General features: G+C 33.9%; 1 long non-coding RNA gene and 1 other non-coding gene across 2 annotated transcripts in view; one reads left to right on the top strand and one right to left on the bottom strand.

Annotated features, from left to right (window-relative positions):
• Positions 1-18976, bottom strand: part of LOC113219153 — a 312779-nt gene extending 293803 nt beyond the window's left edge. The window contains exon 1 of the long non-coding RNA XR_003305859.1: positions 18145-18976. This is a non-coding gene — a long non-coding RNA (uncharacterized LOC113219153). The remainder of the gene's footprint in view (positions 1-18144) is intronic.
• On the top strand, positions 6389-6513 carry Mir3777 (microRNA 3777). Its single transcript, NR_039474.1, has one exon. It is a non-coding gene; the product is annotated as a microRNA 3777 (primary transcript).
• Positions 18977-27933: the final 8957 nt, after the last annotated feature.

Genomic DNA, 27933 nt, shown 5'->3' with positions numbered 1-27933 from the left:
TTTAACGTTACCCGATATGTGTGTTATTATATCGAGACAAGATATAATTTAAAATTGACACTAAATTGAGGAGTGATGTGAAAGAAAGAGAAAAACCTGTTTTCTTTTAAATACCAATTCTCCAATATAAATTCCTCAAAGTACTCGAAATTAATGGTGATAAAATATTAAAAAATTTTTACATCAATAGACTTTACGAATGGATTCCCCGTGTTGATTAAATTCTAATCTATCTCTTGTTAATGATTTCGATGCTTCGATAATATATTTCAGTTTATTCGATGCGCATGCCAATCTATTTAAAGATTAATCCTATTGAAAATCAAATTCTTTTTCGTAATAATATATAATTCTTTTTTATTAATTACTTCTCGCCTTTTTTTTCTTCTTCTTTTCAAATTTGAGACTCGATTTATTAAGAATACCGGATACAAATTATATTTCTTAAAACTCTTATATATTTTCTCGACAATTTGTTTCATCATCAAACATTAGATTAGATTTCAAAATTATCACTCGAAATCTGTCGAAATATCGAACGAAGATCGGCAAATACGATCGACAAACGGATCGAAGAGGAGGGAAATGATGGCCAACAGTGGCTACCGTGAAAAGAAAAATGGCGTACACGAACGCGATCCTATAACCACCACCTTTAGGCGTATCTTGGACGGGTAACAGCGAGTACAACACCAAGTCCATTCAATCTAATACTTCTACGGGAGGAGGAGGAGAAGGAGGAGGAGGGTAGCAACAACCATTTGAACTCACACAGCCAAAGGGGTCGACACGAACGTGGTTAGGGGCAGTTTAATATCGGATAATTGAATCCGAACCTCCCACCCCCTGGCCACACGATCTCTGGCTCGCTCCTCGCCACGAAGAAACGAGACAGAGACGAACAGAAAGGCAAAGAGAGAGAAGGAGAGAGAGAGAGAGAGAGAAGAAGATAGACTGGAGAAAGAATGGTAGACTAGAAAGCGAAGATAAAGAACGAGTCAAATAAAAAGAGGGAGGGATGGCTGATAGAAATAGAAACTTGTAGGTACAGGGAAGATGAGGGGAGGAGAGGGAGGAGAGAAATCGAATTGTAGTAGATAAAAGTGAGAAAGAGAGGGGGATAACTGTGACGAAGAGTAGAGTGGAGGGAATGTGGGCAGAGTCGGTTACATTACCTCTTATTGCGACATCCTCGAACAAATAAGGGAAACATGGAAAAGTTAAAGATGATGAAAGGATATACTAATTTGGAGCGAGATTTGATCCCGGAGATTGAATGTAAAGGGATGAGGGATGATCGATCGAGAGATGAATATATTTGTACAAGGTAGTTATAAATAAGTCAAAGATTAATAAAAGATTCATTTTATAAGAATCGAATATTTGTGAATTCGTTCTGATGTTAAAAAAGTTTTTTTTTAATTTTACAATAGTATTTGTCAATTTTAAATGTAAGTAATTGATGCTATTGAATGAAATTGAGTATTTAATTTATGTCTTTGAATTTAAAGAAAGAATTAGTATTTATATTTCTAGAATATTAATTTAAAAGTCACTTAAGTAATTTCTTTAAATGTTTTTTATTTTATTTTACTTGAATAATTAAAACATATTTTAGTTTGTTTTTATTTCTAATATTTGAACAATTTTTTTCTTAGATTTATTCATCCAATCTGTAACTAATTAACATACAAACATGTAAACAGACGCGACACGTGCGAGTTTCAATGCAAATTTTTTTTAATAAAATTTTCCACGATATATACTGTAAATATTATTAGCTAAACTTAATATATAACTTATTTATTTATGGAAATCTTATTTTAATAAAACGGGTATACATTGAATCATATTAGATATTCCATATAATATTCAGAGCACTGTATTTGAAAACTGAGCATAGTAATTAATACACAATAATAATTTTCCAGCTCACATTAATTGATTCACATTTTTTAATTAGATATTTAGAATTTCTTGAACATTTTATACAAAAACAAAATTTCTATTAAACGTGTTTTGAGAAAAAAACAAAAGAGACTAGTTTGATCTAACAAAAAGATTAATGCATCATCGGATACAGTAATTGATATATCCTTAAACCCTCTTTCATATTTGCAAATAGGACACATTCCACATTACAAACACTATTTGCTTAATCTTACCTACAAAAAAAAAAAAATAACTTTTCCTCATTGGAAGAGAACGCTTAATCTCAGTCAGGGTAGAAAACGATCCACCATATTCGAAACGCCAAGTAAATCCAAACGAACTTCATCTTCATACGATCGTAGAAAAAGAAGAAGCGGATAAGCTTTCCACGCTAGGAAAGCGATCCTATTCGAGCCAATAAGAGTAAATTAAAGCCGTGGGGGAGGGAGGGAGGGAGGGAGAGGTGTGGGTGCTAACAATTCGAACTGTCGAGCGCCGCTCTAAATGGCCCTCCCCCTCTCCCTCCTCCCTGCCCCGCGAAACCGATATATATATACGTTCCTTCCCACCGTATCTATCCCTCTCCCTTCCGCCAAACCGAGTCCACGCCAGAGTTTTTTCTCTTTCGCCTTTCGCGCGATATAAGTTCAGGAAACTCGTCCAGCCTCCCCTCTACTCCTCGTCCTTCCCCACTCCTGCCACGGATCTCTATACACACATAGTTAAAATAGTAGCGGTCCGTGGAATGCGGGACCGCGCACAATTTATTTGGCCAACGTAAATTTTCTGCCGACGAATCCCCCTGGGAAGTTATTTAATTTCGGCCCGATTCTCAGATCTGCAGAGAGAGAAAGAGAGGGAGAGAGGGAGAGAGAGAGCGGCCCGGCCCGCCAACTACTAACGGCTCAGACTTTTTTCGCTTTCTACCTGGGCCACCACCGCTTCTGGAAATTTATGTCACCGGACGGTGTACCGTTCGGGAATTGTACGGATCGTGCGCGAATCGCGCCGGGTATATATATATATATATATATATATTCTTTTAGCTCGTTTGCTCGTGTACACACGGCCTGATCTCTGAGCGGATTTTCGGCCAGTCGCTCGCATAATTGAAGCATCGTGGTTTCGGTTAAATTTTTTTAAAGTTATTGATTGTGTATAATGGTTTTTCTTTTTTTTTAAGGAGAAGATGAATAGTTTATTGAGATACAATTAAACGAATTTTCTCGTTTGAAATGAATAACACGGAGAAATAATAAAATTCTTTGAAAAATGAATAAATTTTTATGTTTCATAATATTGGATCATCCTACAAGTAATGTTTTGAAAGCCCAATTTTTATTTAAAAAAAGAATAATATTTTAGTTTCAATCAATATTTACAATACATTTCTAGAAAAAATCAGTTTTCTTCTGTAAGTATATAGTTTTCATTTTTAAAGGTTTTTTTCATTTAAGAAATTTTAACAAAAAGATATGATGTATTAATCATTATTTAATGATTTTTTTTTTGTTGTGCATAATCAGATATTGTAAGGGAAAAGAATTAAATAATTAAAAATCATGTAATTCAATGAATAATTCTTTCTATAATTATAAAATAATATTATTCGAATAAAATCACATAATTCATAATAATTTCCATAACTAATTCAGGAAATCTCATTCCCCTCTTATCAATTGTTTCCCGCCAAATTGAAGTATTCGCGAAATCCACAGATAATCTGTCACAAGATTATCAAATTCATCTTATTTCCAATCTTAATAAATATCTCAATAATCACTGCATTTATTCAAGAATATCTCTCTCTATATATATATATATTACGATTCATAAACGCGATACACTCGTTCGTATCTAATAAATCGATCGTATATACGATTATGCATACAGTGAATCGAATAAAAGTGAAAAAAAAAAAACGATCCCGTAAAGGAGGCTCGTTGAAATCGTTTCAAAATTCACAATGACTGATATACCAAACATTGTGTGTACAATGACAGCGAGCAGAGATACGCGGGCGAAAGAGAAAGAAAGAAAGAAAAAAAAAAATTCAACCCACGACCGGGATTTCGTTTAATTAATTTTTTAATTACAAACTCATCGAGATGAATCGGCGGGCATGGACCATCGACGGCGACGACGACTCGCGGATCGACCAATCCGGAATTTTTGATGTGATTGATGGGCGGCGAGGAGAGCCGCAAGGACGATATATATGATCATGATTATTATTAATTTTACAGGTATTATTGGTTATCGTTTATATTTATTCAGTAGTACCGGCCCACCCTGCCTATCTATCCCCCTCCCTCCCTCCTCTCCCTCCCTCCCAGCCTTCCATATTTGCCTCCACGCCGCAGGACAGAGGCGAGCGTATAGAGAGAGAAAGAAAGCGAGAGAGAGAGAGAGAGAGAGAGAGAGAGAGAGAGACGGGTATATTTACAAGCTCACAAAGCAACGATACGCGATATTAAAATGTCGGGGGAGGGGAAGGGGGGTGGATTAAAAGTAGAGGCTGCGTGGAATCGGCTAATAAAAAATTATTTCGACTGGTGCAATCGTCGCGACCGACACGCGATTAAACGTCGCGATAACTTTCGATGATCGTTGGATGAGGAAGGATGGAGCGTTGGAATGCGATCTCGATATCGAAATTTCGTATTAACAAGAAAAGTCTATTGAAATAAGTCTTCGTACGACGGGTGAATGGATAAGTTGAACGACGAATTTTTTATTTTATTCGAAACGATAACAAGAAAAGTGATAGCGGATTCGATTCGAAATTACAGCGGAATCTCCGTCATCTACTCCACCCGAGTATCCTAATATTCGAACGGTTCTGTTAACCGAACATTCTATTATCCGAATTGTACACTATTTACAGTTCGAAACAATGTAAACAAGCGTCTTTCCTTGCCGCAACAGGGGAAATTGAGTTTAATTTGAAATTGACAATGGACACGTTCGCGCACCGTATGCAATAATCGAAACGTAAACGTATGTATTTAGTGTTAACTAAAGTGAAAAATATATATATATATATATATATATATATATATATATATATATATATGCGTGTGATGAGATTAGAAAATGATCAGAGTTCCAGAAAATTGGGGAAAGCATCAACGCAATGTAATGTAATGTTTGAAAATTTACGATCATTGGCATTAAAAGACAGAAGTATATGAAATTGAAAATTTCTTATACTTTCTATAGAATAATTAAAAAAGAATCTGTTCCATTATTCGAAAATTTCTTTATAAAAGAATCTATAAAATGCACGTGACAAAAAGATACGCATTATATCCATTTTTTAGGATTGTATTTATAAAAATTTAATTTTACGTAAAGATCTGTTTATCATGAAGCATTTTGATTCTATGTTCAAGGAATTGTCATAATATATATTTTATATAATTTCGAACGTTCGATTGTACTTCATTTTTGTCGTCGATAAGTTAAAAATGGAATAACTTTAAAGCGATATATTATGATAAAAAAAAAAAAAAAAAAAGGTACTCTATCCTACGATGATAAATTAAATTTGGTTTTACAGGAGGATAGTATTATATGATCCAGTTGACAAAAATATTGGAAAAAAACTCTCGAACAAAATAATAGTACGTCACATACCCGCTTTGAAGTTATTCATTTTTTTGGATATATATATATATGAATAAAGGCTCGTTAAAAGATATTTTTTTCTATTGTTCGATGAATCGTAATATACATTTTGACTTTATTGGAATAAATGACTTTATCGAACTAACTTAAAGACGATGAAAAAAAAAAAGAAAAAAAAATCTTATGATGATAAATCAAGTTTGATTTTGCAGGGGAAGAATAATATTATGTTTGATTGATCAAAATATCGAAGAAAATTTACTTTCTCTCGAATATTTTTATAATTGCAAAAAAAAAAAAAATCGATATTTTTTTATCTTCTCAATCTGATGTGATAGGCAATTTTTATAGCTGGATTCAGAACACGAAAATACGAAAAATAAATTTTTCTATTCTCAAATAATAAAATCTTGATCTGTTTTTCCATATCTGTGCTATTTATTTTATTCCCAGTCATCTTTCGCATAAATGTGAAATTTATAGAAAAAAAATATTAACTAGGATGAATCTTCTTCTAATAATAAAATATTATTAAGGAAATGATATTTTATACGAATATATATATACATAAAATTTGCATTTCAAGAAATATAAACAAGAATAATAAGGATATTGTAACATGTATCAAAGATATTTTTCGAAAATATATGGAATCGTTCGAAAACAAAATTATGAAAATAAAAAAAGACATAAGAGAGAGAAACAAGTATAAGAATTTGAATAGAAAAAGATCGAGGTATGATGATCGATGGAGATCGAAGGGGGCGCGAGGGTTTATCTTTCCCCCTCGCCACGGTGAAGGTTACGAAAAAGGCGTGAAGAAAGAAATGAAAGGTCTGCGAGGAGGAAAGCTCTCTTTTATTAAACGAAAAATTGGATCGCGCTTGTCGGAATGCAATATTTCGACGGATTCATTTGGTGGAAACATTTCTTCCCTGGGAAAAAATTCAATCAAATCCAGAAGGTGAGGAAGGAAGGTGAGGGAGGGAGGGTGACGAAGAGAATGAAAGAGAAGGAGAAAGAACGAGAGCTGGAGAAACAGAGAGAGGGGACGAAAACACATACGGAACAGAACTGGTAGCCAAGCAGAAGGGAGGAGGGAGGGGAAGAGGTACGAAGACGTACGAAAATCTCTAAAAAGAAAAAAAAAAAAATTGCATAGAAATATTTATAAGTTATCGAGCGATATTTATTTCATTGGCGGCGGTCGATCCTTTCAACGTGTGACCGTTGCAAAATTCAATCTCATTGATCGATCGCCACGCTCTTTTATAACTTCGTCAAAATTGCATCGTTAGCCGGTGAGGTATCGATCAACGGCCCGGCTCATTATATGTAGCACCGGCTACACATTGCAAATGATACTTTCTTCGAAAGCAGACAGATTGCGCGCAAAATTCCAGGACGGACCGGCCGTTAATATTCCTACCAGACGATGCACGTTATTCTCATTACCTCATTAACACACGCCGACCGTAGCTCCATCTCGTTACGAGGGAGATCGCGCATCCCTCTTTCCTTTTTTCGCTCACGCGCCACGTACACACGCCACCTTTCTTACGTGTACAAAGTGTTTCGAGATAACAGGTCGGCTCGGAGGAGGATGTAATAAAGAGTGATGAAAGAAACACTTTACGTCTAATGAACGTATGCATTTTGGTTTAATCGTTGGCGAGAAGGGTTTAAAAAAATGGAGAATTTATGCACTCGGGGAATATGTCATGCGATGAATATTTTTTGTGGGATTTTTATAAAGTAAAAAAAATATATTTCAATAATTTGTCGCTTACTTACTATTTAATAAAGATTCGAAATTTGTAGTTAAAATATAAAAAAATCTTTATCGCATTTACCAAATATTATAAACTTTATATAAATTACCGTTCTAATTACCTACTTTAAGTTTTTTATAAAACTTAAGATATAAAAAGATATAGAAACTTAATAAGTTGAACTTTTATAACTTATGCCGCAACGCAAATGAAATTTCTATTTTATTTAATTAATCATTGTCTCTTTTGGCATTTCGTAATTTAATTAGCAAATTCTATTGCGATATAATTAAAGATAACGTTTATGGAATTTTTGTAACAGTGTGTAATAAACACATTTAAATTAAGGAATTTTAAATACTTTTCTTCTCTTCTAAAAATTCGATGAAAATTTGTTTTGATACAATCTTTTCCATTCAATTATTTTAATTGCAATAACAATAAAAATACATATCAAATATGAAATAAAATGATAATATCTCATTTATCTCTCTCTATTATTTCTTAATCAAGCGATAATTCTGAAACTTCTTCTTCATGCAAATACCATAAGAGCGACTCCACGATGAACGACTAGCTTCGCCGAGCAGAAATAAAACGTTCCCAGCTGGAGGACACGTTGTTTTAATTTTTCCAACTCCAAATATTTCCGGGCATCTAAATAGCGTTGAAGAGAAATTCCTTGGAGGAAACAGAGATTCCACATCCGTCCGCACCGTGAATTTTCACTTTGGCTCGAAAACGAGCCGCCATGACGGTGATTTACTTAATGAGCGCAGTGACATGCCAACGAGGAGAGAAAGAAAAACGATGGCCGTTCAGCGGGGCGCGATAGAGATGGTTAGAGGCAAGGCGCGCATTGTCTTCGAGAGGAGACGGAGAGAAAGTGTGTCGAAAAACAATGGTGTGTTCAACCCCTATCCGTGTCCCCGTCCTTTTTTCATCCTTTCATCCTTTTCTTCCTGTATCACCGAGATCTCCGTCCGCGCCTTGAGGTCTTGATGAAAACGTGACCCAGTATGATTCTCCGTGCAGCTACCTGTCGTACCGACTGCGCTTCTCATCCTCGAAAGATACTCCCAGGGAATCCCCCGCCGTTGTTTCGTCAACGGAGGAACTTCTCTCTTTTTCTCTTTCTTTTTTACCATTTCATTTATCCGTTAAAGTCAATATCCGTTTTGAAGAAGAATCGAGATAAAGAGTCACTTCTTTCTTCGAGAGTTTTTATATAATCTTGTCTATCAGAATATATCATGATATTAAATTGCATCTATTATGCTCGATCATATTCAACAATACTCATCACGGATTTGGATTATCGTAAGATACTTTTAGAACTTGGCGATCTATCAACAATGTCAAGTATCAAAAATTTTCAGACTCTTGTACAGGTTTAACTTTCGAGTAAAAGTAACAGATTAAGTTAAAAAGTTAAAGTTTAAACACGGAATTCGACGATCCATCTGCTTTATCGCAAACAATGAAACGTTGAAAAAGAAAGGTTTCATTTCATCAGGGTTATCGACGTAATTGCATTTAAATCGTTATTACGACATTGTAACAATTATAAAGGATCGCAAAAAATCTTATCGACCGAGTAATGCACGACAAACATTACAAACTTCTTTTCAAAATCCTAAACAAATCTAGCAACCGACTCGTGTTAGTTTTATCGAGGATAGGCTATCTTGCTTGCTTATCAATCGTTGTATCAGGGACCATTACGTCGCAATGCGACACAATCTACAAGCGTGCACAAGGCGAGGGAACGAAATTAATATTTTGCGTGACCGTTCGATCGCGCCCTTCGTTCGAGAAGCAAAAGCTGCTTAAAGGAGCCACTTCGTTGCGGCCAGTTGAAGGCGAAGTTGTCGCTGGTACCGAGCAGCACCGATCAATTTATTCCTTAATTTACATTTCTTTAGAAATCTTTTTGCCCTTGTCCCTCTCCCCAAAGTTATTTACGACATGTCGTGATAGCACGGCCCGCTGCTACCCCGGTCAGGATTAATGTCGCGACCTTAATTCATTGCCGAAGTCACCTCGACCTCTCTTGGCCCACCATCGCTTCGTTTTCGTGCTGTCCCGGCCGATAATGAGTTCCTTAACGAAATTTTAACTGCAAAGAGGATCGACGCCATTTGTTAAACGTTGATCATCTCGAAAATATTCTCGAACGCTGTTCCTTTTTTTTTTTTAAATAAGACTTCTTAAACCTCTTCTCGTTAGAACTTTTACGAGGAGTAGAAATTTGATTTATTAGATTCGATAATATATATAAATTTGGATAAGAGAATTTTTAAATTAATAGAGATTTTGGAGGAAAATGATGTTTGGAATAAAATTGGAATAATCCTGTAAAGTTAACTGCAAAGTTAACTGCAAAGAGGATCGACGCCATTTGTTAAACATTGATCATCTCGAAAATATTCTCGAATTCTTTCTTTTTAAATAAGACTTCTTAAACCTCTTCTCTTTAGAACTTTTACGAGGAGTAGAAATTTGATTTATTAGATTCGATAATATATATAAATTAATAGAGATTTTGGAGGAAAATGATGTTTGGAATAAAATTGGAATAATCCTGTAAAGTTATAATCAAACTGAAGAATATATAATAATTCTGGATTTTCTGATATTATAGATACAATATTACATTTCACCAATTTTGTAACACTTTTGATAAACTATTGTTTAAAAAACTTAAATTTATATTTAATAAGATAAAGTTCTCTGTTTCCGTCCTCTAAAAATTTCCCTTCCTAAAAAGAAAAAAATCAGAAACTAAAAAGGAATCGATCTGAGAAGAGGGCAGAAAAAGAGCATTAATTACGAGGATTAAAACAATGACCTTCGTGTCATATTCATTCGGAAACAGGGTCGAAACAAGGGAGGGCGAGAGGAGTCGAACTCGCACATGGCATCGGTCTCGGCCGTTCGAACCGGTTCGAGAGTGTCTTTCCAAGGGTTGTAGAACATTCCCACTAAAATATAAAGTGGCTTTCGGGGTGGCATAGCAATGGGGTGCCTATCGCATGCATTCACCCGGGGACGCAAACGTGGGGGTGCTATTGATCGACTGGAGAGCCAGTCAACCCTCTCGGCCCTACACGGGCACGTAGACCCCCGGCATGTAAAATCATGCATGTACACGCACCTGCACAACCGAGCATCTGTGCCTGTAGGTCGTGCAAACGGGACGCGAAAGGTGGAAGGTTTAATGTCTAACTTTCGACTTTTCCTCGCAGTTGCGGCCGGTGGGCTGCTTCGATACGCGAAAGACAGGAAGAAGGGATTTTTAGGCGATGATTAGGTGAAGGCGAAGTTTGATGATATTGGTTGAAAGCCTGTGAAAATTTTATTTTATTCAATTATTAATACGATCATTATTATATCCATGGAGGATTAATTTGTACTTTAAATTGTACTTTTATCTTATCTACTATTATACTATTATTATCTACTATTATACTTTTATCTACTATTATACTTTTATATTTTTGCCCATCGATTTTTAATTTAATTTAAAATAAATTTTGGATTTATATTAGGATATTAAGATAGTATGACAGTTATAATGATATAAGATATTAAATTGGCGAGTACGAATAAAGTTAATGTAATATCATTCTCTTGATCGATAGATAACGTTGGAAAATTTCAGATCTCGATAATAATTCACAATATTTATTAAGTATAAAAACATTTATACTGGCTATTGAATTACATGTCGTATTTATTTTATAAAGACAATTAAATAAATTTCTTTTTATAGTACAAAATTATTAGATCAAGTTACTAATCGTACGAATATGAAGCAAGTATTTCAGAAATTACGTAAATGGTCCATCTCATGGTTCACCCAATATTTCATTAAATATTAAATCTCTTTCTCTCTCCCTCTCTCTTTCTTTCTCTCTTCAGCAGACCAAACATTCAATGGGTCAAACATCGATCCGCTTACGCAACACGTTCAAACTTCATCCCCAAACAAGATCTCCTCCACTCCTCCAACCGAAACTCTACATTCCAATAAATCCAACAAAACTGCTTTTCCTTTATCGCAATTTGATCCCCAATTTTTTTCATCGACTTATCTATCAGAGGAGAGACTTGTCTATATATACATACGTTAAGAAATATGTTTGTATTGTTTAGATTGAAATAAAACATAGAAAATTTTTATTATGCCAGTTATTTAGTTTTCTAATTGCACGTTTATTAACTGAAGAATCTCAAAATCGATTTTATATCATTCTTAACGAAATTAACAGATTACTCTAACTGTACTCTAACTTCTGAAATCTTTTTGTTACATTCAACATGTAATCGAATGTATTATAAATGATACAAAAAGCCAATCTTACGAAGAAAGATTGATCTTGTTTTGAATTAGAACATTTTTTCCTCCTACTGGACTCACCAAGACTTTTCAACTCTTCATTTCAACATCCTCTCTCGTATATAACTCGTTTATACAAAAAAAAAACTGGTTTACACGATACATTAAAAATGAAGAATTGGCCCTATCAACTCGATTCCCTCTTGCAAGACACTGTTGGACAAGTTCGGTTGAAAGGTCGAGGAACGAACGGTGCCGGGACGGCGAAAGGCGCTGGTGGAGAAGGAGGAGGAGGAGGAGAAGGAGGGGGTAATGAAATTGCACTCATCGTGTGAAATTTAATATTAATCCCGGATGTAATATGAGCGGACGCAGCGGTGCTCAAGCGTCGCGGAAACAAGCGTCGCTTTCGCAAAGCTCCCAAAGGATCGAGGCGAGCAACATCGACGTGACACGACTCGCTGTGCTCTCCCTCCACGTTGGCCCTCTGTCAATCTGTAAAGCGATTATCGCGTCATTTTATCTCGCGATTACCTTCCCCGCAATTTGTCCACTCCCCTCTACTTCCGTGATAACGTCCCGTGATAATCTGCAATGGGACGTCATTCGACGATTTTTCTTACGAATCGCGCGAGATCTGGTGTTGCGACGTTGCGCAGGTGCAGATGTACCTGGCGAGATTCGTTGGATAGGATAAGATCGCAGAAAAAGAAAAAAAAGGAAAAGGAAGAAGGAAAAAACGAGACAGTTATCTAACAGTTACATCCAATGGTGGACGCCATCAATGAGTATACTTTGTATGTTCTTTTTTTTGTGCCTGGAAATTTTTAAAATTTTTTTTGGTAGATATTTGGGATATGTTTTGAAGTTTTGAGAAAGATAAAGGGAGTTTTATTATCAGGGTTTTTTGTGGAAATGGGAGCCTAGAGTTTTTCTTTTATTTATTACATTAAGAGATTTGATTAATTCTCTTTTTGAAATCATTTTTCCAATTATAGTTAAATCTGTCGAATTAATTTTATTATTTTATTAAGTAATTTGCATTCAAATTTTTAAATTGCAAAATTCTAACCTAACTTTTTTAATTAAGCTCGTGAATTATTGGAAACGCTTTAATGGTTCCAACAAATTTTTGGTTATATTTTTTACCTTTCCACTTATTTCTTTCCATTTTTTTTTAAATTACCTTTTAGAATAAATTAGAATAAATTATCCAACCACTTAGAATATGCGTTTGTTGGACAGCTTCTTGAATTTCGGTCAAGAAAGTATTTTATTTAAATAAAAGCTTGTTTGCTTTCGGTCTAAGAATAAGTTAGTGAGAAAAATTTAATAAGAGAAAGAAAAAGGTTTAAAAATTTTTTTCAATTTGTCCAATTTCACGGGTCGCTTAAGAGGTTAACAAATTTTCGATATGAAGGGTGAGATATTCGGTTGGGCACCACAACCCAGCCTCGCTCGAATGACGAGCGTCCGTTAAAATATTAATACTCGACTTTTAATGAGAATTGCTCATCTTCTCTCTTATGGAGCTCTCTGACCCTTCGCAGCTTTTATCCCTCTTCCTCGCTTGTCACGATCCAATAAATGCCGCGCAATGAATCTTCATTCGCGGATCACCTCCGTTCCTTCTCCTCCTCGTGTCGCCACGATTTGGACGCCGCGCGTTCCAAAAATCAAATTTTCTCCCGTAATCGTCCCGACCATACGATTTCGATTAAATTCTTAAACGGCCTTGGACAATATCTCTTCCCCGACACTTACACTTCGAATCGATTCTTAAAGGGGAGTCACGGGAGACTGATAACCCATTGAACCCTGCTTTACGAGTTTACGGCTCATAAAATCGATCGAGTATGAGTATATATCCTCGTATTAGATCGGTGTTGGTATTATTCTTGGCAGATGGGTGCGAATTTTCTCTTTTTCTTTTTTCGAATAAAAATCATTTTTTTTTTTTTTTAATTTCGGATATGGATCGGTGTAGCGAAATTGAATTTTGAAGTATTAAGTTATTATTGTTTTTAAACAAGTTTTTAATCTCTAATGCTAGTTTATGTGATTTCTATTTTCAAAGATTTGATTATTTAAAAAATTTTGTAAAATATGTGATTTATTAACAGAATTATACATGCTTTTACAAAAACTTGTTTTATAGTTTTAATGTTTCAATCAATTATTTATTCAATCAAAAGTATATTATTTGTTTAATTTTTTATTATAAATTGCAGCCAATGATGATCTTTGATTGTAATAGTTTTAACAGTTTCTAATAAGTATAATAAATTCCTTGCAACTAAAAATTAGACATTATGAATATTGGCTGCTATATCTTAGTGATTTTAAAATACAAACTTCTATAAGTTTTGCATATTTCTATCTTATTGTAAAATAATTTATTTTTTTAAATCTATTAAATTGATTCAAGAAAAAATATTTAACATGTTAGAATATACGTATCATATTTTTGTTCTAATTAAAATTATCATTCTAATCAATTCCTCACTCGTCCCAAATGACCTTTAAATTAGAACACAACTATTATTCACCCCTCTCTGAGATCTAATATACTGCTAATAAAACATCTTACCCATACATTTACCTAATCGAACAAGCCTTGTCAACATAATCCAATCTAGGTAGAGTACAAAGGCTTCAATCAACGTTCGCCATACAAAGTAATTATTATAGCTTCTCCCAAAAGTTTCATTTTTCTATTAAATAGAGTTCTTATACATACGTATGTATTTTATATAGATTTCACAACTTTGTTTCTTCAAAATAACGAATAAAACTATCTGGAGAATGGAGAGATAAAATAATAACAATATCTTTCTCCAACTTCCGCTATTCTATCCATTCAAAATGCTTTTAATTTATTTGTGAAATAGTCGAGCTAATTTTTTAAATCGATATTTTATGAAAAAATATTAAATCATTTGATTATTTTATTTTTTACAATTTTGAAACACTATTCTACAATCTAACAAATATCTAATTGATTAATTTGTTAATTCTTTAATATTAAAAAGACTGTTTTACTTTTTTAAGTTTATTTTTGTTAACTGTTTTAAAACTGTACTTATTATATTGAAAAAAAATAAACTGTCAAATAAACTATTGAGTATAATAAGAAAGGCTGATATAAGAATAACAAGAAAAATGGATACAAAGTTACTTTTTCTCATGTCATAAAACATTATTAAACTGCTCGAACATTACACTTAATAATTTAATTTTAAAGTTATTGATTTCACATTGAAAATAAAAAAAAAAAAAACATTCAGTACTAATAATGCTTTCCCAAATTACAATTTGTTTCCTCGTGAGAAGGAGCTTCAAAAAAAAATCGTATAATTTTTAAATTCCTTTAAAATCCCTGAAAGAACATTTATAGCAACAAAATTTCCTTCCCCGATCCGAGCATACGCAATCGATATCTTCAAATCGTTTAATTTTAAAGTCAATTCCAATTGAAGGGATTGAAAATAAAGGAAAGACCATTCAATAACAATAAATATCGCGCTACAATCTTTTCCCTCGCTTCGATCGCCTTCCGCACGGCGAATCAAGGACCTCGATTCATCCTCTCGTATTCACGCTCTCTCCTCATTCATCGCCCTCGTCCCCCGCCCGTTCAAGGACTGTCGCCCGACTATGCTCACCGCTACACACGCTCTCTCTCTCTCTCTCTCTCTCCTCTTGCTCTCTCCTTCTCGCCGTTTCCCTCGTTCGATGCGCACGGCGACCGAGGCCGTGCTCTCTAGCTTAGTCCTGTGCCACCTCCTGTCCCAACCTGCCAGCCTAATCGCGACAGGACGTTTTCGCGCCTTCTGCGCCCACCGGTGGCGCCGATACGCCCCCACCACCGTGTCCTTCCACCTCGAGTTCCGGTCACCGCGAGTCCTCCAAGGATTCGCCATCGACCGCCATCGTCCCCGTTCGCGTTATCGTTCGCGCTCGTCCCGTGCATTGGAAGAGGAGTGGAGGGGGGAGGAGTGGAAGAGACGAGAGAGAGAGAGAAGAGGCGAGCGGAACCTTTGATGTCACTCGATGCCCTTTTCAATTGGTTGTCAACGGACGAGCGCGGTATTTGAAATGAGCGATTACTCTCCACTTTGAGAGTTTAATCTTTTTCACCGATTTCAGTTTGTATCTTTCTCGTTTAGGATTTTTCTAGGTGGAAGAGGACATCGACATGATGAGAGGTGCACGTGATGAGAGAGAAGTGGATATTATGAATATATCCATTTCTATTGTATTGTTATTTCTCATGTAATGGAATTGTAGATTTTTGAACGACGTATCGTCAAGTATTATTATATATTCTCTCTAAAAGAGTTTAGTGATTTCATAGTCACTAATTCGATATAAGAAAAAATATAATTGGATTTGTTGAACTTGCATGTTGAATGTGTGATTTGAATTTTTGTATTTCCATCTCAAAAAAAAAAATAAGGAAAAATAGATCTGATAAATAGATATGACAAATAAATTTGTTTTAATGTATAAATGAAGAGGAAAGGATGGTGAGTGATGACTAAATCTCTTCTAACTTGGTTCACATTTATGAATATCTACTATTATTAAATATTACGTATTATTTTACATTGAGATCACTAAAAATTATGATACATAGATTGTAAGGATTCATAATTTATTATTGGCAAAACAAAAAACAATAATTAATTTCTTTTCTACCAAACATCACCTCTATTCCAACAATACAATTACAAACTAATTAACCGAATAAAATCTGAACAACACCGTTCAGAATATTAAAACCCTGTCTGGTTTAACGCTGCACACGATAACTTCAAATCCATTATTATCCCTGTTCAATAAAACACCTTAATCTGAAGCCACGAAAATCCAATATACGAAATAATTATTCCTCCAAGCGATATTACCATCCTACCTCCCTCATCCCTTATCCCCCTTGTATATACCAGAAACAGTTACGTCGCGCTAGCTTTTCGGACAAGCCTTCTTAAGGGACTATATCAGGCCATAATGCGTTAGATTAATTAACGTAATCGTAATGAGACGATCTCATCTCGACGCACAATGTAGGTTACCCGATATCGCAAGTGTCTTGATGTCCCCCTGCGTGCACACAGAATCCTCCTACTACCTGCAATACGTGCACGCGCCGCGAGCGCACACACATATATACACAGAGACAAGGCGGCCGTGTATTACTGACAAGATAGGTCGAACAATGGCTTCCATTACGGCTAGAGACTGGCTGAGTTAATGGGCAAATTGTCTGCTAAGTCATTTAAAGGGCTAAACCTGGGTACGGGCGCAGGCCTCGCTCTGCTCTCTCTTCACGCGGTTTGCTGACAATCGATGCAATTAGATCGATGGTGCACCACCCGATAAGCTCGCGAAATTTTCGAAAGTTCGATTTAATCGCACTCGTCCACAATGCGGGAACGATTGGTGGACAACCTCGTGATCTCGGATCGAGTAAATTTGAGAAAAGTTTTCAAGTTTCGCATTTGGACAATCGAGAAGTTGATAATTGATTCATCGATGGTGTTAATTGTTATAGCTCTATGATTATACGAATAATAATGTTTAATTTAATATATGAAAGTAATTAATTTTAACTTTCTAGAAATCGAATAATTAACGTCGATAAAGTTGATCGATTGTGAAGAAGTTGTTTGGGAAATGTAAGTGTAGATGTATTCTTTTTAATATTTATCAATATACGTAATATAATTTAGTATTTTATAATTAGAATATTAATTCTTAATTTGAATATAATAAATAGTACAATTAATTTAATTAGCAATATAATTTTAATATTTGAGTATTATGAAAGAGAATTTTGTCGATCATACATTTATAAATGTTATAATTTGTCAGTGAACGAGAAACAGTGAAACAGTTTTTTACACGAGTTCCATTTTTATGAACAAAATTTTAGATGTTTAAATAAATTTTAGCTATTTTAGCAACTTTTTTTTTCTACTCCTATTATCATTTCATTTATATGAACGTCTTTGTAATATATTTGAATACCTTTGACACGTTTAGATGTTATAGATTGTGTTCGAATTTACATTATCATGCATTTTAATGTCACGTAAACTGATGAACTTCTATAAATTAACCGAACAATTCGATTACATGAACGAAGCTTGCTCCACAAATTACAAATGAAAATATTAAAAAAAAAATTCTAAATATCTTACAAAAACTAAAGAAAAATTGTGATACATACCACAATGGTAATAATATTATGAAAAAAATATCAATGTTCAAAGAATTGGCAGAGGAAATAACGCGAAAACTCTTTCGATAACCTGATGCAACAAATAAAGACCTATCCTACCCTCGGCGAAGCAAGTTCAAGGACCATCGACAGCGGGGCGCAAACAGAGGAGGGTAGCGGGGTGGAAATGCGGCAAGGTAACAATATGCTACAAGTTCGTTGATCGTAACAAGGGTACTCACTCTGGCTGGCAGGACGTTTTCCTAGCAGCACCAGTTCCGAGTGATCCTCTCCGCTTATCTCCGCTTCGCGTGCTCCGCTTCCTTCGCGGCCGGTTACAGGATGCACCCACTGATCGATCGCGGCACGACCACGTGGCGATCACGAGCGAGCCACCCAATGGAGAGGCAGGCGGCAGAAAACAGAGAGCGTAAACAGAAAACGACCGCACACCGGTGCCCTCTATGCACCTTCGATCGCGATTATTAGAACGATCTTCCAGTCTATTCCAAAAAAATTTGTTCCAAAAAAATCCTCCGTTCAATATCCTCGATCAACTGCATGTATCAATAACATCGTTCGTTCGATCAAATAATATTCAACGATGTAAATTTTCGTGAGAAGAATCGTTGGTCGATCGCGCAAGCCTTGTCGATTATTTGGTTAACGCGGAAACGGATACAACGCAAACACGTGACACCGCGACGCTCGCTCGCGGTTGACTGAAACGACAGGGGTAGAAACACCGAGAGCGTGGCGCTCCCGCGTCCTCCTCCAGGGACCGAATGATTCGGGCCGCGAACGTGTCCGAATGAAATTCTCGGAGGCTGCGTTCTGCGAGATGATGAATTCTATTCACGAAAAGTATATGCGGATATATAGATTTTTCTATCAGATGGAAATATCTGATACGAGATTTCAATATTAGAATGGAGATACGTGTGTGTATCGCTTGCGCAGCGAGAAGGAGAAATCGAGTCGATGCTCGCCTGCTATGCTGGCGGGCTTTTTTTCGAAAGCCGAAAGAGAACCGCACGGTCTGAGCGCCGTGGAGCGACTGCGAGCCACCGCGTAAGGAAGCCTCGGTGCCATCTAGCGGAACCCGCCTGTAAACACGACCCTTCTACCCGTGCATGGAGGGGACAACGGTAGAGGGGAAGACGATCCATTTCTACTGGTTTCTCTCTCTCTCTCTCTCTCTCTCTCTCTCCTACTGGTCCCTCTCTGTCCTTCGCTCGCTCTTTATGCGTGTTCTATGCTACTTCGGGGGATATTTCTGCTATTGTATTCCCTAAATGCTACCGGTGAAACTTTTATGCGATTTCAGACAATGAGAAACAGATCGGAGATTGGAGCCACGGAGTCTGACGTCTCACGGCCATTGTGGGCCAACTTTCTTGTCGCGGATTGGACATCGATCGCTAATTGAGGAAAGATTGGAAATGTGTTGGGAAAAGGAAAAGAGAGTGCGTTATGTGGTAAACGTAAGAATTTGGTGCAAGAACAATTAGAAGTATTCTACTTTCTTCTCTAGAAATTTTAAATCTTAAAAATCGTTCTATCGTAATATTTTTCAACGAATGATTGTTACCATTCGAGTTTTTTCAGAAAAAAATTTTGTTTTTATAATTCTTCGTCCTATTTTCTCTACAGTAAACTTTCTTAAGTAATAATTATTTTCTGTTTCGTGAAACTTAACGATATATTTCTTTCTAAAATATCATTCTACATTTTATTTTTTTCGCAACGAAATTTTCCAATAAACAATTCTAGTGGAATATTTTATCTAACATTTTTTTTCATTTTGCAAAATATTTGCGATATTTCGAAATTCTATATTTTTTATTTTTATAAATAAAAATTGGAAAACTCGTACATATTTTATAAATATTTAAAAAGAATTCAATTTATAACAATATAGTTATTATAACAAGATGGACATAAAATTTATTTCGAATATTTCGAAACAGTAGACAGAATATTTTTTAGATATTAGATTTCGAAAACAGAATTTAATTACTCTCAAAGAATAATAATTATTAATAATTTTTGATAATTCACATTAAGATACAAAGAAAAATAAAATTTCCTAAACATTTCTATACTGAATAAAAAATTTTAATCGAAAGAATTATCTCTCGATATTTGAATATCCAAAAAAAAGAAATCATGAAAATTTAACAAGGAAGACAAAATTATCTTTTGATATTTAACAAGAGATTAACGATAAGAACTCTTAGATTCTAAAAAAATTAATAACCAAATCTAAAAAGAATCGAATTACTTTCTAACATTTATTCTAAAAAAAAGAAAATTATGAAAATTTCAACAATCCATAATCAAAGAAGATCAAAATTACCTTCTAATATCTATTATTATATAAAAGCATCAAATCAACAACATCCGTAATCTAAGAAAGAAAATTAAAAATTACTTTTCTGTTTCTCTTTTAGATTCCAAAATATTCCAAAGAAATGGAACGTGACGATTTAAAAACAAAGAAATCTTCCGACATTCATATTCATACTTCAAAAACGTGAAATCGTGAAAATTTCCACGATCCACGATCTAAAAGAATTACCTTCTAATACCTAAACATCTTGGAAAAAGAACAAAATCATAAAAATTCCGACGAAACGCACGATCTGGATCAACGTTAAGTCGCCTGAAACGGTCGAAGTAGATTCATCCAGCGCGGTCCAGACAGCACTGTCGGCCGAAACCTCGTGGTCCCTCGTCTCCGTGCTATTCCGTGCCCCACCAACGCGAATGCGGAAAGCGTCCGCGGAAGCGCGGAAAAGCCGCAAGTGCGGGAGGCGGGGCGTGCGGCGCAAGCGCAGGTGCAAACCACACCTCCGCAAGCTCGGGGAGGGAGGAGCGAGACGCAAGAAAATCCGGAGAGTGGCTCGTGATTGGACGAACCTCTGCTCACCTGCTTGGTACCGGTGCTCTGACCGTTCTTCACCCCGTTCCCCTGATCCATGCCCCTTCCCTCCGCCAGAGAGACCTCTTTTCTCACCCCCCGTGGCGAGAACGAAATCTATTAATACACCTGCATGATGTTGGCAATCACCTTGCACCCTCCACTGCTGATCTTCGGCCGCGCAATTTCTGGTTTCTGGATTCCGATAAGGCGCTCTCGATTTGAGAATTCGTTGCAGGTGGAGATGAGTAACATTTTAACGGTTCGTGTTTTAAGAATAACGTTCGATAATTTATTGTTCGAAGTTAATTCTAGAAATGAATAGTCGAGATTGTACGAAGAGTTACGAATAAATGTTGTTCGAGTATTTTGAATAAAGTTATTTGAAAATTTTAATTGATTAATTTTTTAATCCATTGCTTGTAACTCTGATTATAACTACGATAAGCTTTATGCGTTTGATAATGAATCAAGAAAGGTGATTCATTCGATTATTTCTTAATAATTGAAATATATTAATGATTTATGGAAGATTATAAAAGAAATTCGAATTCGAGTTGTTTAATTTACTGAAAATTTTTCGAAATCTTTTTGGGATTTAGAAATTTGTATATATTGATTATCTAGATTCATGATGAATTTAGTAGAATAATTAATTGAATGATTTGCGAGGATTCTTGAAGAATAAATTTGATTTAGTTTTCAGATAAGTTTAGAGATACATGTAAAAAATTTTTGAGTGAATTTATTTTCTCACAAATAAATAAATTTGAAACATAATACATAATAAGAATAATCAAATTTTAATTTTTATATTTATATTCAATTTATGTTAGATTTTAGTTCGTTTCAAGAAATATTTGTAATTCATAAATATTTATAATATTATTAAATCAAAATACCAATTGATGCACAATTATCAATCTTCGATAAATTGTTCTTTACATTTACTCTTGTATGTACTTCAAACGTTAGATTAGATAAATGTCTAGCGTCTGACGGTTATAGGAAGTTTCTACTTGAGAAGAACTATCGTAGGCGGCCGCATATTTATCTAGCTCAAATAACGAATTTTGAAATATTGAAAGATAATTTACAACGTGCCATTTTTCATGTTATTAGTACAAGTTGAAACAAAAATATGGCCGTTGTGAGACCATTGCCTATGCCAATTAGAATGTAAATAATTCATCATATAAAGAATATAAAATGAATTGCGATTTATTGAAACAGATTGCATTTATAGTGACAAAATTATTATATAATATTTTATCAGGCCTTTTTACCTATGCAAAATAATAAATGACATTAATTAATTAAAATACCTAAAAATACATTGAATCTTTATTTAATGAATTATACATTTGTTTCATTAAAATACAATTATAATATATACTTTTTAATTGATAAATTTTTCGTATAATATCGTTTCAATAATAATAAATAATAAATTACAAAAATGAAAAAAATACTTTTAAGTATATTTATTCGAAATTAAAAAATAAAAAAGCGATTGGATGAAATACATATCCAAAAAGTTGTTAATAATTTGAAAACTAAAGTTAATCTTTATCTTATTTCTACCAATGAAATGACATATATAAAATCTCAACAACATAAAATTTTCAATTTGAAATCAATGAGGAGATTATACATCCATCGACTGAAAATTTTTATCAATTTCTCACACGTTGCGAAAATATTTTAATAAAATCAAATATATGTAGCGTGAAGCGAAGGATTCTTCTACGAGGAGGACCATAAATCTAATTAAACGTTGATCGATGATTTTCATCAATCAAGAAGCGATAGGACAGTTAATAACTTGGCTCACTTTTTCCGGGTGATTCGATGATGGAAGTACGACATGTCCATGTATGAAAGTTGGCAGCAGGAGGAATTAATTACCCAGGAAGCCAGACGGGGCACTTTGATGTCCGACTGGCTTCCGGCGAGCCACGTAAGGGCCAAGGTAATCGACTTTGCTCGTTTGAGCACAAGTCGTAGCCAACCACCTACGGCACTGGATAACCTATGTGACAGACGGCCGGCCGCTTCAAAAGCGCATGCAACATCGAATAACGTTGCTATTAACTAACCCTCTTGTCGCTTACCTGACTTCAGGAAATTATAAAGATCAACCTCGCGGCAAAGTGTAAAACGCTTACCGAAATACTATACGTGCCGTACTTCACGATTCGAATTATCGTGAACAACCGCTTTGCCCGCTTTGTTACAAGGAAAACGTACTCACGTCACGTTTCTAATATAATATATATTCGTGATATTCGAGCGAAATAAGCACACAAAATTTATTATCTTGTTATGCATTGTGTGAAAATTGTTGTACGTTATTTAATATAATGTAATGAGAATACAAGATTAATGTAATATTATGATAGAATAAAAATGGAAACTTAGTGTGATGATAATGTTCGAGGATAATAATGATATGATAATAATAGCAGCGACGAAAAATGGATCTTCAACGATGAATTATAACACTCTACGGATTGAAAAATGTATTTATAATATTATTTCTTTAAATATAATGAGTAAAAAAATTTTTAAATATTTACAGAAATAATATATAATAAAAACAAGTGAAAAAAATGATTTTATATTGTAAATATTTATATATATATATTATTTATTATATACATAATGTAATTATTTCTTTCTTCTTCATGAACTAATAAATATTTTTGGCAGATGTATTAAATATACTTTTTTAATGTTCCAATATTTTAAATTTCAACTATTAATATATAAATATATTAATAATTCTAATTTATTCTCCTATTATTTCATTCGACTGACAATTATTATATTTTATATTAATTTACACAAAATTAATTAATTTATTAAATACAACACAATGTTTTTGTGAGGAGCAGAGAGAAACACGTCCGTTCTATTCCATGTCTGAAAAACGACTTTGTCAAATCAGTATTTGGGATATCAATATTATCATTTGCCATTCACATTGTAGCTATCAACACTCATAATATTATTATATATCTCGTTAATATTCTTACAATATTATTTTATTTTACTTTTTGCAAAATTTTAATGACGTCCCAAATTTTATAAATTTTATTATACTTCCTAACATTTTTGATACTTATGAACGAGAGTGTACGTATATTCTTTTTCTTTTTAAATATAAACTCGCATAAATCTAAATAAAAGATATTATAATTTATATAAATCTAAATAAAGAGTACTATTAATTATGCGAGTAAAGCGCAATAATTAATGCAGCAAGCAGGTATGACATAAAGTAATTCCACGGTTTCGTTTTGCAGAAAATTCTTCAAAAAAATGTGAAAGTCTGTATATCACGGGGAAAGCGCGAAAGAACGGGGGAAAAAATACAGTAATATATTAACTAAAAGAATGAATTTACAACGTTGGTAGGCAGTGCCGAACAATAACCCCTCCCCCCCTTTCCATGAACCTCAAAAAGAGCAAAGGTTAGGCCACCGTTGCACTTTGGGCATAAATAATTTAAAACGTCAGAATATCACGTTCGCCTCGCTTCCTCCATCCCTCTTATCTTATAATACGAGAACATGTTTCAAAAAAAAAAAAGGAAAGAAAAAAAAAATTGTCGCCTACCTTAAATTAAAATCTATTATTATGATTCTATTATGATTCTATGTCGCATTACCAAAAGAAGAAATTTAAATTAATTCGTAAAAATTTATACGAAAATTTACTTATATTTTACGATATCCAAAGTATCGAATTTTATTGAGAAACGTGAATTGCCAAATATTCCCAATTTCAAAAAAATCGAATAAATTCAGTTATATTATAATATTGTAAATTTTGATTAAGTGAAGTTCAATTTACGTGAAAATGCAAAAGATTGAAGGACAAAATAACTCTCTCTAAACGAGATTTTGAATTTATATTTAGAAAGATGTGCAATGATAATTTAATTTTTGTAATAAAATATCCGCGTTTAATAGAATTATAACAGTTTAATAAACGTAGAAGAAAATTTTTCCATTATTTGAGAAATTGTATTTCTTTTTATCGAATATGAATATCTGTAATATAAGAATATATCGATAGAGAAGATACCTTTAATCATTAAATCATCCTAAATAAAATTCAAATACTATTAATTATCATATCAAACGAATCTAATAAATTATCTAACATTTACCAATCTTATATCAACAATAATACATTCTTTCCTATTAATATTTCAAATCTCATTAAAAACAGATAAAAAATTTTCATCGATAAAGTTTCACTGTAAATTTATTAAAAGTACTATCGCAATGCAAATTTGTATACTAACAAAGATATAACTAAGCTAAGATTCCACCTTTCATTGGCCAAGATATATCGCGTGATAAAAAAATAATCCACCGATCCAAAATTCACATCACATTCGCCAAGCGTGCACAAAAGGCCGAAGCCGCGCTCGAAAACTCTCTCTTTCTCTCTCTTCCCCCGAAAGCGAGAGAGAGAGGGAAATCCAGGCCATGACGGGACAAAGTTAAGTCGGCGAGGCGCTAAGGGAAAGAACAATGGCTTATATAATGAGGCCGAGTGGCGTGGCGCAAAATAACACGTGGAAAACTCTCCGCCGGAAATCCGGCTTTTCCTCCGGGGACGAAATAATTACCCCGTGCAAATATTCGTTTCAGGCACTCACTCTCGCGCCCCATCCGCTCTTCAGCCGAAGCTCCCCCACCAGCCAGATCCCCTCCGCAACAGCTATCCCCCGCTTCACGGAAGGTTTGGTCAAGATTTACATAAGAATAACCTGAAACAACAATCCCTCGAACAATTACCTCCGTATTTAGCCGGCCATCGTCCCTCTTTCCAGATTTTGCGACCGTATTATTGTAATAAGCCGGGCCAGCCTCCTCCTCCTCCTATCCAACAATGATATCCGTTCCTGCCTGCCTTATAGCAGGAATAATATTATTTCTTTTATCCTTGAATCGCTCACACGATTCGTATTTCCAACTTTCATCCCCCTCCCTGGTCACCAAGATCTCGAGATTTAATTAATACGGCTATTGTCTTCGAATAGAGAATTCGTATTCGCTGTCATACAGTTTACATATATATATATAAAATATTGAATATATATGTATATATAAATATTTTATTTTAAATAAAAATAAATATTACAAAAAAAACATAAAAAATATATTTATAATCAAGAAAATTAATAGTAAATTAAAAAAATATTTATAAATATGATAATTTAATTAAATTTATGTTAAAATTTTATACTAATAAATTTTATACTAATAAATATAATTATAAATTAAATTATTATATTAAACATTATTATTATTATTTTATTATAAATTATATTGTAGTTTTTAAATTAATTGTATATAAAATATAAAAATTATTAAAAATTTAAGTAAAATTATAATTAATAGAGAATTCTGAAACAATAAATGAAAGTTTTATTCGGAAATTAATTTTAGTAAAGATATCTTTACTAAATACTGATACTTTCGAATCTTCTTTGGTATATAATCTTGAGATTGATTTTTCTTTGGATATAATTCGAATATGCGAATTAATAAATGAATATAAACTTTTTTATGTAACACGATTGAAGAGATAGAATTGATAGAAATTAGAGGATTGTAGTTGAGAATAAAAATAGAAATGGTATATGAGGATCGATTAATAGATTTGAATATTCTATGAAATTTGAAATTTAGAAGATGGTTTTTATTGTAAAGTTATTAGACTGATTGAAAAATACTGTATACTCTTTAAATTGTATCATTTATTTATTTATTATAGGATAAATGCTGCTCCTGTTATAAAATACTTTTACACAATCTTATCTTACTGAATATTCTACTTGTTATTTTTAATCATTAATAATTTTAATAATTCTTTTGTACTCGACTTTATATAAACAAACTTATCAATCAAACAATTCAAATTGTAACATAATTTCATTTTCCATTTACACCTTAAGCTAAAATTTCCATCCAATCCCGATACTTTTATATTTCTTTCGTCATACTTTTACTTATATAACAAAAAAAAGAAGAGCCAGTATTCGAGATATCAGAAAAGTCGAGAAAAAGTCACAGAATATCCGAGATATTCGACTTGTCGCAATACGCTGAAGACTAAATCGAACTAGATAGATCGGTCCAGATCTATTCGGTCAGCTTTCATCCCCTGATGCGATCCGATAGAGGCGGGATAGAGAGAGGAAGACAGAGGAACGGATAGAGCAAGAGAGACGAGAAATGAAAGAGCGAAGGGGGACGGTTTGTAAGATCGAGTCGAGCCATCCCGCAGACACGAGAGAACGATATCGATTCTCCCGAAGCGAACAACCTGAACGAGGCCTCTACGAGCACGCTCGATTTACGAGCGATTCGACGATAACGAGGAGACGAATGGAGAAGACAACGAGATAAGATGAGATGTATGCAGACCCGTCCTCTCCTATCCGTAGAGACTTCGTTAACGAGATTACTACAAGCCCGGCGGGGGTTTACTACGGCGAGGGTTTCGTAAAACTCCAACACCTGTGCTACAGGTGTAATTGATCGCGATTTCTGAGTTCTGATTTTTGGATCATGATACATCACGAAGGATGAATATAGAACGTTTTGGATCAAAGTTGAAATAATAAATTTTATATGTGTATATGTTAAATATTCGATATATAGATAATAAATGTATAATAATAAAATAGATATTATTTAGAAAATTGGATAGAGATATCTGATATATAAATATATGATATTTAGAGAATTATTTTATCAAATAAGGATAATAATCAGGATTAATACGATTTCTTGTGAAAATGGAACTTTAATGCTAATTTTTTAACATATATAAATCTTTATTTTATCGATATATATATGTATCCACTTCACATATTATTCCTGAATTCATAGCATTTCATTTCGTTATGTATAAAAAATATTGTAAAAATTTATAGAATGATTTTCCATGATATTTCATAAAAACAAGATATGTAAAATCTCCTCATTGATCTTCAAACTGGTATTTCATAAATCACACGAAAATATAAATCAAATTATATACAAATTATCTCTCAAAAATACGTGGATACTACTTTCTACTG

Source organism: Apis mellifera, linkage group LG12 (assembly GCF_003254395.2).
Source record: "Apis mellifera strain DH4 linkage group LG12, Amel_HAv3.1, whole genome shotgun sequence".
Taxonomy (NCBI): Eukaryota; Metazoa; Arthropoda; class Insecta; order Hymenoptera; family Apidae; genus Apis; species Apis mellifera.
The sequence above is the reverse complement of the archived record's forward strand: the minus strand, read 5'-3'. Positions and strand labels throughout refer to the sequence as shown.